We start from the raw sequence: 15,478 nt of genomic DNA on the forward strand, positions 1-15,478 counted from the left end.
TACATATTATAGCTGCATAAAGCTGTTTTTTAGAAATGCATCTATATGAAATAAGTTCTTATTTTGATGTCTGTGAACCTCTAGTCTAGAGCTATCTGTCCAGTCTAGGCTAGTGGCTACCATATTAGTGCAGATAGAAAACATTTTGCTTCTAGGAACGTGTTACAGAAGTACTGGTCTGGAGCACACACTGTAGAGTATTCAGATCCATGGAAACCTGAAAATGGAGGATAGGAAACTTTGAGGATACTTGAGTCTTTTTCTGGAAAGAGGTGCATGGCTTTCAAAGAATTTAAGTACCAAAGTCAGGAGATGCAGTTTCAATCTCTGGGTCAGAAAGATCGCCTGAAGAAGAAAATGGCAACCCACTGCAGTATTCTTGCCTGGAGAATCCCATGGACAGAGAAGCCTGGCAGGATGTCATAGAAGCCATGGAGTCGCAAGTAGTTGGACACGACTGAGCACACATACACACAAGTACCATTGTGAACATAGCATTTTCTTACATCCCTGAACTGAACAAAGTAATTCCCTACTAGTCTTGTACTGCAGTGAAATTTTGTTTTATTTGAGAGCCTGAGTTTATTAGATATTGAAGAATCTAGAGCGTAATTTTGTTAAATCTGCATTGCTTTTACCTGAAAAACCAAAGATTCCATTAAAATCTCCTTAAAGTATTATTTCTCTCTTCATAGAAATGATTATCACAAAAAGCAGTAAAAATTATGTCAGAGGCAGTACTTAGTGTGGGTCAGATGGACATCAATCCATGAAAGAAAGTGAAAGCAAAGGTCATATTGAATTTGATCTGACAAGAAGGTCATCAGAGTGATGAGTGATAATGATGAGAACAGGCACAGTGGTGGAGGGCCCCAGCATGGACAACTGGAGGGATCTCTGACTGCACTGAGGAGGTCTAGGTGCCTGAGCAAAGCCCCTCTTTAGAGTCTCGTGCTCTAGAATGAAGGTGAATCCCATGGTATCCCTGAGAAAGGTCATGGCAAATCACACATTATTGTGGAGATGCAAAGACATAAAACTGGAACTCTTTGATTTCATCTGGCATCCAATTCAACCACCAGCTTGACTGAAAAAAATTGAAATCTGCCCTCACAGCTGTCCCTACCAGTGTTTCTAAAATATCAACACCTGGCATCCCACAGTTGCTCTCTCAACGAGGAATTATTGCTTTGACTAAAGGACTAAAGCATGGCCACACCAAGCACATGTGACAGTGGCTGACAAATGGCTTATGTCAAATTCTCTGGAGATAAATATGTAACCCCTCCTGAGTAGACAGCACAGATGGATCCTCATACAGGGTCTGTCTCTAGTCCAAGCCAGCGGTGGTTGCTGTCTGAAAAGATTTCTGCTTAGGTCACATACCTCTAGCTTTTACCTCTCAATGACAGGGAGCCACTATTTCTGATGGCAACCTTCCTTCCCTCTAAATCATACCCCCAGGAAGACCCAGACAATCAGATCAGATTTGCAGTCACCAGGTTTGCCAGTGGCATCAGGTATCATGTACATACACAGTAGTATCAACAATTCCTAACAATGCCGTTTAAAGGGGTAAAAATGCTTTTTTCCTTTTGGCATAATACTCAGTTAATATTTCAAAGTTCTCAAGAAACCACTGTCTGCCTTCTTTTTACTTCAGATTCTTCTTTAATCTGTTAACATGGCAGAGAAGTTGAAAAGATGAACTATAAGACACTTAGATGTAAACCTGAATTTGCCACTCTAGCTATGTGACCCTGGACACAGACTCGGTTATTCTGAGTCTGTTTTTTAATCAGGAAAAATGGAATAGTAATAGGTGCTATTTTAAAGGGCGGTAGAATCAAATGTTGTGATTTAAGTATGATTCACAACAGTCCCTGGCTCAGTGTCAGAGCTCTGGAGTTGGCAAGCTGAAGTTTGTCAACTAATCAATTTCCATATATTACCTTATTTAATCTTAATCTAAACCTTAATACCAATGGCTAAATTCAGAATTATTGAGCAAAGAATGTCTTCTGATGTTATTTTTGAAAGAAAAACCATATTAATATAGAGATATGTACATGGGATTCTCCAGGCAAGAATACTTGAGTGGGTTGCCATGCCCTCCTTCAGGGATCTTCCCGACCCAGGGATTGAACCCACATCTCTTACATCTCCATTGGCAGATGGGTTCTTTACCACTAGTGCCACCTGGGAAGCCCTGTGTATCTTAGTAATGTTTATGTTTGTTTATCTGTTTTCATGATACTTGGAAGATACCTTTTGCCATCAGTTATGCTCTCCCATCCTGTCTGGTGTCAGCTACAAATTGGCACTTACCAAGAACATTGCCAGTGACTGAAGAGCAAAGGCATTTGCCATCTGCTTTTATGGAGAACCCTGCTTCTATAGCTGTTGACCTTCAACAACCCTTGAGGGAGTTCAGGGTGGAGTGAGGCATTCTGTGCTCCAGGGGAGCTATTCCAAATCCTGAAAGATGATGCTGTGAAAGTGCTGCACTCAATATGCCAGCAAATTTGGAAAACTCAGCAGTGGCCACAGGACTGGAAAAGGTCAGTTTTCATTCCAATCCCAAAGAAAGGCAATGCCAAAGAATGCTCAAACTACCACACAATTGCACTCACCTCACACGCTAGTAAAGTAATGCTCAAAATTCTGCAAGCCAGGCTTCAGCAATATGTGAACCGTGAACTTCCTGATGTTCAAGCTGATTTTAGAAAAGGAAGAGGATCCGGAGATCAGAAATCAAATTGCCAACATCTGCTGGATCATGGAAAAAACGAGAGAGTTCCAGAAAAGCATCTATTTCTGCTTTATTGACTATGTCAAAGCCTTTGACTGTGTGGATCACAATAAACTGTGGAAAATTCTGAAAGAGACGGGAATACCAGACCACTTGATCTGCTTCTTGAGAAATTTGTATGCAGGTCAGGAAGCAACAGTTAGAACTGGACATGGAACAACAGACTGGTTCCAAATAGGAAAAGGAGTTCGTCAAGGCTGTATATTGTCACCCTGTTTATTTAACTTCTATGCAGAGTACATCATGAGAAACGCTGGACTGGAAGAAACAAAAGCTGGAATCAAGATTGCTGGGAGAAATATCAATAACCTCAGATATGCAGATGACACCACCCTTATGGCAGAAAGTGAAGAGGAACTCAAAAGCCTCTTGATGAAAGTGAAAGAGGAGAGTGAAAAAGTTGGCTTAAAGCTCAACATTCAGAAAACAAAGATCATGGCATCCGGTCCCACCACTTCATGGGAAATAGATGGGGAAACAGTGGAAACAGTGTCAGACTTTATTTTTCTGGGCTCCAAAATCACTACAGATGGTGACTGCAGCCATGAAATTAAAAGATGCTTACTCCTTGGAAGGAAAGTTGTGACCAACCTAGGTAGCATATTCAAAAGCAGAGACATTACATTGCCAACAAAAGTTCATCTAGTCAAGGCTATGGTTTTTCCTGTGGTCATGTATGGATGTGAGAGTTGAACTATGAAGAAGGTTGAGCGCCAAAGAATTGATGCTTTTGAACTGTGGTGTTGGAGAAGACTCTTGGGAGTCCCTTGGACTGCAAGGAGATCCAACCAGTCCATTCTGAGGGAGATCAGCCCTGGGATTACTTTGGAAGGAATGATACTAAAGCTGAAACTCCAGTACTTTGGCCACCTCATGAGAAGTGTTGACTCATTGGAAAAGACTCTGATGCTGGGAGGGATTGGGGGCAAGAGGAGAAGGGGACGACAGAGGATGAAATGGCTGGATGGCATCACTGACTCGATGGACGTGAGTCTGGGTGAACTCAGGGAGTTGGTGATAGACAGGGAGGCTTGGCATGCTGTGATTCATGGGGTCGCAAAGAGTCGGACACGACCGAGCGACTGATCTGATCTGATCTGTTTTTCAGAACAGATCTTATGATCTCAATCCTTACATCTTCTCATATGGAGAAAAACATTAAATCCCTTCATGGTGACATCAGATCCTCATGACTAGCAAAAAAACCTTTTGAATAATGATTGCTTAATGGTATTGAACTCATCCTTCACCAAAACCTTATATATTGACCTTCCCCCACTGCCACTTTGGAGCAGTCTCTCAGAGCTATCTGAGGTGCTGCCTCCCAGGCTGCAGTCCTCAGTCATTTCATTTCAGTTCAGTTCAGTCACTCAGTCGTGTCCGACTTTTTGAGACCCCATGAATCGCAGCACGCCAGGCCTCCCTGTCCATCACCAACTCACATGTCCATCGAGTCGGTGATGCCATCCAGCCATCTCATCCTCTGTTGTCCCCTTCTCCTCCTGCCCCCAATCCCTCCCAGCATCAGAGTCTTTTCCAATGAGTCAACTCTTCACATGAGGTGGCCAAAGTATTGGAGTTTCAGCTTTAGCATCAGTCCTTCCAGTGAACACCCAGGAGATCAGTCCTCATTTTGCCCCAGATAAAACTTAACTCGCAACTCTCAAGTTGTGCATCTTTTTTAGTCAACACTTGGAATTTAACTGCAAATACAATTGATCAGAATCATTTGATAGTTAGCCTTTCACCTTATGAACTGATCCTTCTGCTCAGCTCACGGCCACTGACCACAGGATTGAGAAATGATGTCAGTATGTTTCAAGAGTAAGCTCTAGAACAAGGAAAAAAGAGATCAGGAGTAGCTTTAGGAAATCTATGGTTTGGGTGGCTTTTGTAAGTCAGAGGAGTATAAGATGAGGAAATATGTTGAAAAGACAAATACATTTTAGGACTCTAACTGTTTATTTCAACTGAGAGATGTATTTTTCCTTTGCTCTTCTTTAGTGATACAGCTAAGTCTTGAAACCATGAAGTTTGAACAGCTGCCAACAAAATAATGCAATAAGCTTTATGATTAATTTTTCTTCAACACAGAGTTCCTTTGAAGATCCAAATTAATCTAAAACTCATTTATTAATAGCTAAGAATTAAATTACACTTGTTGCTGACCTCCTTGGGGTTGGTCCATAACTAGATTTCAGTTAAATGACAGAGGAGTTCTCTAATAATCCTGACTTTTGGAGATCTCCCCTTGAGTGGTAAGATCATTACAGGCAGCATATGAAACATACTATAACATTCATACTCTGAGAATTCAAGGAGTCATGTCGGAACTCAACTCCAGCTTACCCATCCATATGAGGAAAAAGTCTTTATAGAAAGAAGAGGTCTTAAGGTGCATCTACGCAATTCCTCAGTAATTTCTAAAGCTTATCTTTTTTTCATTTAAAACCTTAAACCCTGGCTTAGAAAATACTCAAAGACCCTCCACTCCTTAATATTATAGAAATGAAATAAGCTCCGAGAGGGGAAGTAACTTACCCAAGGGCACATACTCTTTTCATGGCTGAGCTGGGTCTGCTGGTAACGTCTCCTGATTCTTGACTCAGTGCTCAGTTCAATTAATGAAGGCTGCATAGAGAGTTTGGGGGACATTTATTATAAATTTATAATGTGCTATATTTCTATATAAAATATGACCACATGGACTTTCATCAGCAGGTTTATTTGAGATTTTGTTTCTTTTTTTTTTTTTTTTTTTTGACCTTGTTTATCCATCCTATATATTACCAGTATGCGTCTGCTAATCCGAACTCCCAGTCCATCTCCCCCCACTTCCCCTTGGCAACCACCAGTCTATTCTCTGTGTCTCTGATTTTGTTTCTGTTTCATAGATAGGTTCATTAGTGTCATATTTTAGACTACACATATAAGTAATATCATATGGTGTTCGTCTTTCTGGCTTAGTTCAGTTAGTATGATCTCTGGTGGATTCATTTGCTGCAAACAGCATTATTTTGTTCTTTCCTTATGGCTGAGTATTCCAAGTGTCTGGAGAAGGAAATGGCAACCCATTCCACTGTTCTTGCCTGGAGAATCCCATGGACAGAGGAACCTGGAGGGCTACAGTCCATAGGGTCGCAAGAGTCGGACATGATTTAGTGAGTAAACCACCACTATTCCATGTATATATGTATGTGTGTGTATATATATACACACACACATATACGCCACATATGTTCTTTACCCGTTCACCTGTTGATGGACCTTTAGGTTGTTTCCATGTTTGGCCACTGTGAGTAGCATGTGAGCAGGTTTCTTTGAATCCTATCTGAACTCCCCTTTATAGCCAACAGAGTGCTTTGCTAAAATGACTTGAGATAAGTGTAGTTCAATATTAACTGGTCTATAGAAGGAAATGGCAATCCACTCCAGTGTTCTTGCCTAGAGAATCCCAGGGATGGGGGAGCCTGGTGGGCTGCCGTCTCTGGGGTCGCACAGAGTCGGACACGACTAAAGCAACTTAGCAGCAGCAGCATAGAAAAACTGAGTATGTAATTTTGGTGTTCCAGTTAGGGTTTTTTTGTTACAAGCAGCAGAAACTGGGAAGCCTAGGCTCGAAATGAATTTGTGGAGGCAACAGTGAAGAACAACACTCAAAGGCACTCATCAGGGTTCTGGAGATCCAGGTAGTAGAACTGAATTAACACCTTCTCCAAGTGGGTATGCAGTTTATGTTGATATTAATGGGCTTTTTGTTTGTTCTTTATTTTGAAAAGGTTTTGTCCTTGCGTTGCTCTGCTCAAGATTTGAATTCCCAAGACAATGACTCCAGATGGTATAACTCAAGCCACTTGTCTGCCCCTAGATATCAAAACAAGACTGAGAATCTTGAGAGTAGAAAGTATTAGACACTTTAATAGAAGTTCAGGATGCCATTACCAGTGGAGGAGCTAAAGGGTCCTGGGCAACAAAATCAGCACCACCACCCTTGGCTTCCTTTTAGGGTGGTCATCCAGTTCTCTTGGTGAGGCCTCCCAAGGTTCAGGCATCTTTAGTTCAAACGTATCTTCTAGACTTCCCTGTAGCTCAAATTGTAAAGAATCTACCTGCAGTGCAGGAGACCCAGGTTTGATTCCTGGGTCCTGGAAAGATCCCCTGGAGAAGGAGATGGCAACCCACTCCAGTTTTCTTGCCTGGAGAGTCCCATGGACAGGGGAGCCTGGGAAGCTACAGTCCGTGGGGTCACAAAGAGTCAAACATGACTGAGTAAGACTACTATCTTTTAAAAGATAACACATGAGACTTCCCTAGTGGTCCAGTGGTTAAGAATCCACCTGCCAGTGCAGGGGACACAGGTTCAACCCCCGTCTGGGAAGATCCCACATATCACAGAGCAAACTAAGCCCATGTTCCACAACTGAGAAGCCACCATAATGAGAAGCCCATAAACAAATAAATATTAAAAAAGAGAATATAACACCTGAGGAGAGGGACCACATTTTTGTTTGTCATTTATGTCCTTTGCCACCACCCGTCTCCTTTCCTGAGCCACAAAAAGGACTTACTGGTCACTTAATATTTTATTGATTTTGGACTGAACCACTTCAACTAAACTCACCTTCCTGTTGCCATGAGTTGGCTCATGATCTCATGGAATATGAGAGCTGGGAGAGCAACTTTGTGGATAATTGAAGTAAATATGGTAGAATCTGCAATGCCCTGTAAGCATAGCAGTTAATGTGCTGGTACCCTCATGATTGGTGCCAGGAGGAATGGAAAGCACTTGTGGTACCCCCACCCCCACGCCGTTCACTGCAGCATTAGTCACAGTAGCCAAGTATAGAAACAGCCTAAGTGTCTGTCAGATAGCCTTATGTCTATCCCTTGGATAGATGGATAAAGAAGATGTAGGGTGTTGTATATGTGTGAGAGAGAGCGTGTGTGTGAACATGCATGTGTGTGTGTGATATTCAGCCAGAGAAAAGAAGGAAGTCCTGTTGTTGGCAACCAGATAGGTGGAACTTGAGGGCATTATGCTAAGTGAAGTGAGTCAGGCAGAGAAAGACAAGTATTGTCCGATTTCAAATATATATGGAATCCACAAAGGGCAAACTTAGAGAAACAGAGAGTAGAAGGTGAGTTACCAGGAGCTGTGGGGTAAGGGAAGTGGGAAATGTTGATTAAAAAGTGCAAACTTCCTGTTAGAAGAGGAAAAGTTCTGGACATCTAAGGCACAGTGTTGTAATTATAGTCACCAGTGCTGAATTATATGTTTGACAGTTGCCAAGAGAGTAGATCTGAAATGTTGTCACCATAAGTAAAGGGTAATTGTATAATGCAATGGAGGAAAGCATCAGTTAATGCTGTGGTGTAATCACATTGCACATTTATCAAATCAGTACAGTCGTATGCCTTAAAATACACAATGTTGAATGTCAATTATATCTCATTCAAACTGAGGTGAATGGGAAGCATGTGTCCTAGAGCCAGATTACCCAAGTTTGAGGAGGTTCTGCCACTAACCAGCATGTACCATTAGGCAGGTTACCTAAACGCTGTACCTTAAAAATGAGGTTAAATAATCATCGATTTTATATTGTCATGAGAAATAAACAGTTTAATATATGAAGAGTGGTTGATGGTAACAGTTACCATCACCGTTATCAGGAAATGTCAGATAACACTGACATTTTGTTGAAGATGGGTGGCTTTTTCCAGCTTTTGAGGCCCTTGTTAGAATGGTGACAGAAGATTGTAATATAAAGACAGTGTTTAGCAATTTAGTAATGTATTCAGTACTGTTGAGTAATGTATTCAGAATTTGTGCTAAAAATTTTCTTTTTTCTTTGTGTCTCTTAAACACTTGCTCAGAAGTTGCCTTTGCAATTTTCACTTTCTTTATAAATACAAAACTTCTGAGCAGACTCAGCTGAACTCAAGAGTCCACATTTATTTCTAAGCACTTGAATCTGCATTTATAATGGCTACACTTTTAATCAGGGAATTGTCTAGCGGTTATTCACTGCCCATTCATCAGTGTGCCTCCTTAAAAGGTGACAAATGGTGGTCTCTTTCAAGTTTCAAAGAGGCCAGTTTAATCTGGGACTTTTGTGGCTTTGTTAGGGAAATTGAATGCCCAGAGTTGTTCTTTGGCTTTCCCCAGTCGCTCAGAGGTCGTGGGAAAGGAGATGTGAGAGCGTCAGTGTGATCCATCATCGCTTGACGAAACCACGTGCTCTCAGGGCACAGTGTTCTGACTGATGGCACTCACTTTCTCTGCTTCTCTGTGAGCCGACTCACGGGCAAGTAAAGACAACGGTGACTCTGAGCAGGAAAGCTAATACGTGGTCACACCTGGTGTTGCAGCTGTCCCCACCTGCTCATAGAAGTTGAGCTTTACTGTGTCTGCTCCAATGCAGCTTCCTCCTTCTTTCCTTGGGTCTTTACTTTTCCTGTATCAGCAGTACAGGCTAACATAGCTGCGTCAGTTAATCCTTTTTAATCCATGTTAGACAAAGCACAGCCCCTTCTACAACAAAGTGCATGAATGGCCAGGTAAGGATCTATGTCCTGCAGATGTTAATGCCCAGGGCAGGTTTTACACAATGAACTTCATTACACAGTAAATGTTCTTATTCTCTAGGAATTGATGTTGGACACACTTAAGTCTTTTTGTTAGTGATTAGCATGGGAGGGAGCCTTCCTTGAGACCCAGAGAGGGAGGAAACTTTTACCTTAGAGGCAGAAAAATACCTGGAAAGTATGTGAAATGGGTATTTGGAAAATGTGTCCAGTTGTGACAACTGGAGAAATACCTTCATGCCTCCAGAGAACAACCTCCTTCTCTTCAGTGTGTATCTCATACATCATTCAGCATTTACTTCGACTTCTGTTTGTCCTCTGTGCAAAGCCCCTGGGAAATAGAATCAGATTCACCCCTGACCCTGTCTTCATTTTGTCCAGAGAAAGTTGATGAGAAGGCAAGTATACTGATAATTGTATAAAGAGGTTAGAGCCTCCCTATTCCTAGGGTGGTCCCTTGGGAAGCTGTTAGAAGTTTAGAAGCTCAGACCCACCCAGAACCTACTGAGAGTCACATGTTTACAAGATTCAAAGGTGATTCACATGCACATTAAAATGCTGACAAGGGCATGCACAGTCTACTAGGTAAGAAAACATAAATTTGTACATTATTTAGGAGACTCTTGTCAAAAGTCCAAACCCTCTTAAGGTTCGCATTCCCCAGGTTACAAACCTCTGGCTCACAGAAATGGTAAACAGAGTAACTACTTTTTGTATTGCATATTGAAGGTTTTACTCCATGCCAAGAATTTTACTGAGCAATTTGAATATTATATTGCTTAATCTTAGCCACTGTACTATCTGGTAGGTCTTTACTATCACCATTTTAAAGAAGAGTAAACTGAAAGAGACGTTTTTAATTTGTCCAAGACCATGGACCAGTAAGAATCAAAAGTGAAAATCAAATGCCGACCTGTGTGACTCCAGCATGCATGCCCTCAACACTATGCATACTGTCTCCCCAGAGTAAAATATTACCTTTAAAAATAAGGTGAAAAATGTGCTTAATGCCACTAAATTGTACACTTAAAACAGTTAAAATAGTAAATTTTACATTGTGTATATTTTACTACAGTAAAAAGATCAAAGACCAAGACTATATACTCACACAGAATAAGATGTTTAGAAATATTCAGAGTTTCCAAGTCCCCCTAGACTCTCTGATTCACCAACCCCCTTTTTCTAAAAGGTAATGAAATAACCAAACCAAAATTTATGCACCTTTGCCCCTGTTGACCACATTTGGAAACCCTAACTGCATACTGGTCAAACCACAGATCATCCAAAGTACTCATGTACCATTTTCAACGTAGCCTTTGAACTTGTGGTTACCCTCTAATAGGCCACAGATTTGAGATATTCTTGAAGGTCCTACAAAGTACAGAACTTTTAAAGAAATGTCATTGTTCCTTATTCTATCCTTATATACCAGTATGGAAAATCCTGTTGAAAAACAACCTTTAAGTGTCATCTTCCCAGTCCTAAAAGCCACGTAGAGTGTTTTCAGAACACAGACTGTAGAGTTCAAATCTTGCATCTGCTGCCTTTTATTTGTGTGATCCAGGGCAGGTTTTAATCCTGTTACGTCTCTCACCCCCCAATCTCAAAAACAGGAATAATAGTAAGATATGGCTTCTGGGGTGGTTGTGAGGATTAAACAAAATAAAACAAGTAATTGTTTTTGTGGGAAACCTGGTCCATACTGAGCAAGCATTGAATATATGCTTGTGTTGATGATGAAGGTGGTAATAATCTTCAGATTTATTCAGAGTCTGAAGATTTTCCTGAATCATTTTGGTGTGGCATCTCGTGTCATGCTGTCTTTGATAATCCATGCTCATGACCATGATTTTTGTGTTATCTTTATTATTGACAGAATGAGCCCCTTTTCAGAGGTATAACTGAAATGTGCCCACAAGCACATATCATATTTAAGGTGAATGATCTTTGAGTTTTGAAGTATGTATATACCCATGTAACCATCACTACAAGTAAGATAATAAGCTTGTCCATCACCCCCAGAGTTTGCTTGTACCCTTTTGGCATCACTCCCTCTTTCTCTCCACCATTGTTTCTCTCCAGGCAATCACTGACCTGCTTTCTCACAGAATTTTCTTGAGGCATACTAAGGCACACTGGGGTTTCTGTATTTTCTATTTGACAGAGCACATCATTTTGTTTTCCTCTTAAATTATATTACATATTAAACTTCTTTTAAAAATGAGAGGGTTTTTTGATGCATAGATGTCCAGAAATGATATAATAGATTTTCTAGATGAATAAATCAAACATGCCAACATCTCCTCACTTTGCATTCCTCTTAGTTATCCTGTCACATACAGATTCTACTGGCATTGTTTGTGTTGCTTGCTATTTTGACAACAGTCTTCTCCTTACCCAATACATTTTTGTTTCAGTATTACAATGCAGTATCATTTTAGACATTTTAGGCAACTTTAGGTGTTCAAGTTTCAGCTAAGATTCAAATGATCATGGTAAGTAAGGTATAATTTCTAGAAATGAATCCGTTCACATTTAATATGTGAGGGAATATGTCATAATGTATTCCTCTTCCTTAAAGGTTTCTTTTTTTTTTTCATTTTTTAAAATTTATTTTAATTGGAGGCTAATTACTTTACAATATTGTAGTGGTTTTGCTATACATTGACATGAATCAGCCATAGGTACACATGTGTTCCCCATCCTGAACCCCCTTCCCACCTTCCTCCCCATCCCATCCCTCTGGGTCATCCCAGTGCACCAGCCCTGAGCACCCTGTCTCATGCATCAAACCTGGACTGGCGATCTGTTTCACATATGATAATATACATGTTTCAGTGCTATTCTCTCAAATCATCCCACCCTCGTCTTCTCCCACAGAGTCCAAAAGACTGTTCTATACATCTGTGTCTCTTTTGCTGTCTCACATATAGGGTTATCGTTACCATCTTTCTAAATTACACATATATGCATTCGTATACTGTACTGGTGTTTTTCTTTCTGGCTTACTTCACTCTATAATAGGCTCCAGTTTCATCTACCACATTAGAACTGATTCAAATGTATTCTTTTTGATGGCTGAGTAATATTCCATTGTGTATATGTATCACAGCTTTCTTATCCATTCATCTGCTGATGGACATCTAGGTTGCTTCCATGTCCTGGCTATTATAAACAGTGCTGTGATGAGCATCAGGGTACATGTGTCTCTTTCAATTCTGGTTTCCTTGATGTGTATGCCCAGCAGTGGGATTGCTGGGTCATATGGCAGTTCTATTTCCAGTTTTTTTAAAGAATCCCCACTGTTCTCCATAGTGGCTGTGCTAGTTTGCATTCCCACCAACAGTGGAAGAGGGTTCCCTTTTCTCCACACACTTTCCAGCATTTATTGCTTGTAGACCTTTGGATAGCATCCATTCTGACTGGTGTGAGATGGTACCTCATTGTGGTTTTGATTTGCATTTCTCTGATAATGAGTGATAATTGAGATCTATGATTGGAATGATTTCAATTTTTTTGAATTTACCAAGGCTAGATTTATGGCCCAGGATGTAATCTATCCTGGAGAAGGTTCCATATGCACTTGAGAAAAAGATGAAATTCATTGTTTTGGGGTGAAATGTCCTATACATATCAACTAGGTCTAACTGGTCCATTGTATCATTTAAAGTTTGTGTTTCCTTGCTAATTTTCTGTTTAGTTGATCTATCCATAGGTGTGAGTGGGGTATTAAAGTCTCCCAATATTATTGTGTTACTATTAATTTCCCCTTTCATACTTGTTAGCATTTGCCTTACATATTGCAGTGCTCCTATTTTGGGTGCATATATAATTGTTATATCTTCTTCTTGGATTGACTCTTTGATCATTATGTAGTGTCCTTCTTTGTGTCTTTTCACAGCCTTTATTTTAAAGTCTATTTTATCTGATATGAGTATTGCTACTCCTGCTTTCTTTTGGTCTCCATTTGGGTGAAATATGCTTTTCCAGCCCTTCACTTTCAGTCTGTATGTGTCCCTTGTTTTGAGGTGGGTCTCTTGTAGACAACATATATAGGGGTCTTGTTTTGTATCCATTCAGCCAGTCTTTGTCTTTTGGTTGGGGCATTCAACCCATTTACATTTAAGGTAATTATTGATAAGTATGATCCTGTTGCCATTTACTTTGGTGGTTTTGGGTTTGAGTTTATATACCCTTTCTGTGTTTCCTGTCTAGAGAAGATCCTTTATCATATGTTGAAGAGCTGATTTGGTGGTGCTGAATTCTCTGAGCTTTTGCTTGTCTGTAAAGCTCTTGATTTCTCCTTCATATTTGAATGAGATCCTTGCTGGGTACAATAATCTGGGTTGTAGGTTTTTCTCTTTCATCACTTTAAGTATGTTCTGGCCTGAAGAGTTTCTATTGAAAGATCAGCTGTTATCCTTATGGGAATCCCCTTGTGTGTTGTTTGTTGTTTTTCCCTTGCTGCTTTTAATATTTGTTCTTTGTGTTTAATCTTTGTTAATTTGATTAATATGTGTCTTGGGGTGTTTCGCTTTGGGTTTGTTTGGGACTCTGTGGGTTTCTTGGACTTGGGTGACTATTTCCTTCCCCATTTTAGGGAAGTTTTCAATTAATATCTCCTCAAGTATTTTTTCATGGCCTTTCTTTTTGTCTTCTTCTTCTGGGACCTCTATGATTCGAATATTGGGGCATTTAACATTGTCCCAGGGTCACTTGCAAAGCAGTTCCCTGTGTTTATTTTAGCTTCCTCTGTTTGCTGGTCTCTTCAGTGTCTAACTCTGATGCTGGGAGGCGTTGGGGGCAGGAGGAGAAGGGGACGACAGAGGATGAGATGGCTGGATGGCATCACTGACTCGATGGACATGAGTCTGGGTGAACTCCGGGAGTTGGTGATGGACAGGGAGGCCTGGCGTGCTGCGGTTCATGGGGTCGCAGAGAGTCGGACACGACTGAGCAACTGATCTGATTTGATCTGATCAGTGTCTAATTTCCGCCCTGACACAAGGAGGCAAAGGTGGTCACTTATTTAGGCTCACTTGTTCAGTCATGCTGTGGAGAACCTCTTTGCAAGTGACAGGTGCAACAGATTAAAATCCTGTAGTTAGCACTGACTACACTGGAAGGGGCCTATAGATCTTGAGAAATATAAGCCAGATCAAGGAACTATCTGAAACTGAACTGACCCCACACTGCCCACAACAGCTCCAGAGAAATTCCTAGATATATTTTTACTATTATGATTTTTTGAATTTAGAAAATTTAAAAAAATTTTGAGTCCTCTATTACTCAAACAGATTTCACTGGCGTGTGTGGGGAGTGCTCGCAGTGTGTCGGCTGCACTGGGTTTGCCCCCGCTCATGGCACATGCACTTTCCCAGTCTACACTTCTCAGGCTCTAGGTTGCTCTGCTGGGGAACTGTCTGAGGCGGGCCCTGGGTTGCCTGCACTTCCCAGGTCTAAGCTGCTCAGGTTCAGGTCCGAGCAGCTCAGGCAACAAGGTGCTTGGCGAGCAGAGTCTCCCCAGGTGGGGAGTGCATCTTATCACCTCCCCGGTCCCAGCCGCTCGGTTTCATGGGTGGCAGCGGGCGTGCCTCTCTCAGGTATGTTGTGTCTCTTCTTGGGAGCTGATCTCTGGCTGAGACCCTCCCAGTGGATGTCAGCCGTCCAGAATCCCAAGAAATCTTGGTTAGCAACTGGGAGCCTGGTTGCAGTTTGTTAGAGGATGCCATCTCTGGGTCCAAGACTGCCCCTTTCCGGCTCTGGCTGCCCACCGCCTGCCTTCCTGTCTCCAGCGGGGGATGGGCCAGTCCGCAACCTGCTAGCTCTCCTCTGGTATTCGCTCCGTTCTTTGTTCTGTGAATGGCCTGGCAGTGCCTTAGGTTAGAGCTTTTCACGGGATAGTTCTCTCTCTCTCTCCTCTCTCTCTTCTCTCTCTCTCTGTCTCTCTCTCTCTCTGGCTATCCCACTGTTTGGGTTACTATCTTACGATAGTTCCCTCAGATTGCCCTCAGGGCATTCAGGCCCAGTCCTTACTCTAAGCCCCCTCTTGCTGGTGGCGGATGCGAGAGCTAGGAGTTG

Source organism: Bos indicus, chromosome 22 (assembly GCF_029378745.1).
Source record: "Bos indicus isolate NIAB-ARS_2022 breed Sahiwal x Tharparkar chromosome 22, NIAB-ARS_B.indTharparkar_mat_pri_1.0, whole genome shotgun sequence".
Taxonomy (NCBI): domain Eukaryota; kingdom Metazoa; phylum Chordata; class Mammalia; order Artiodactyla; family Bovidae; genus Bos; species Bos indicus.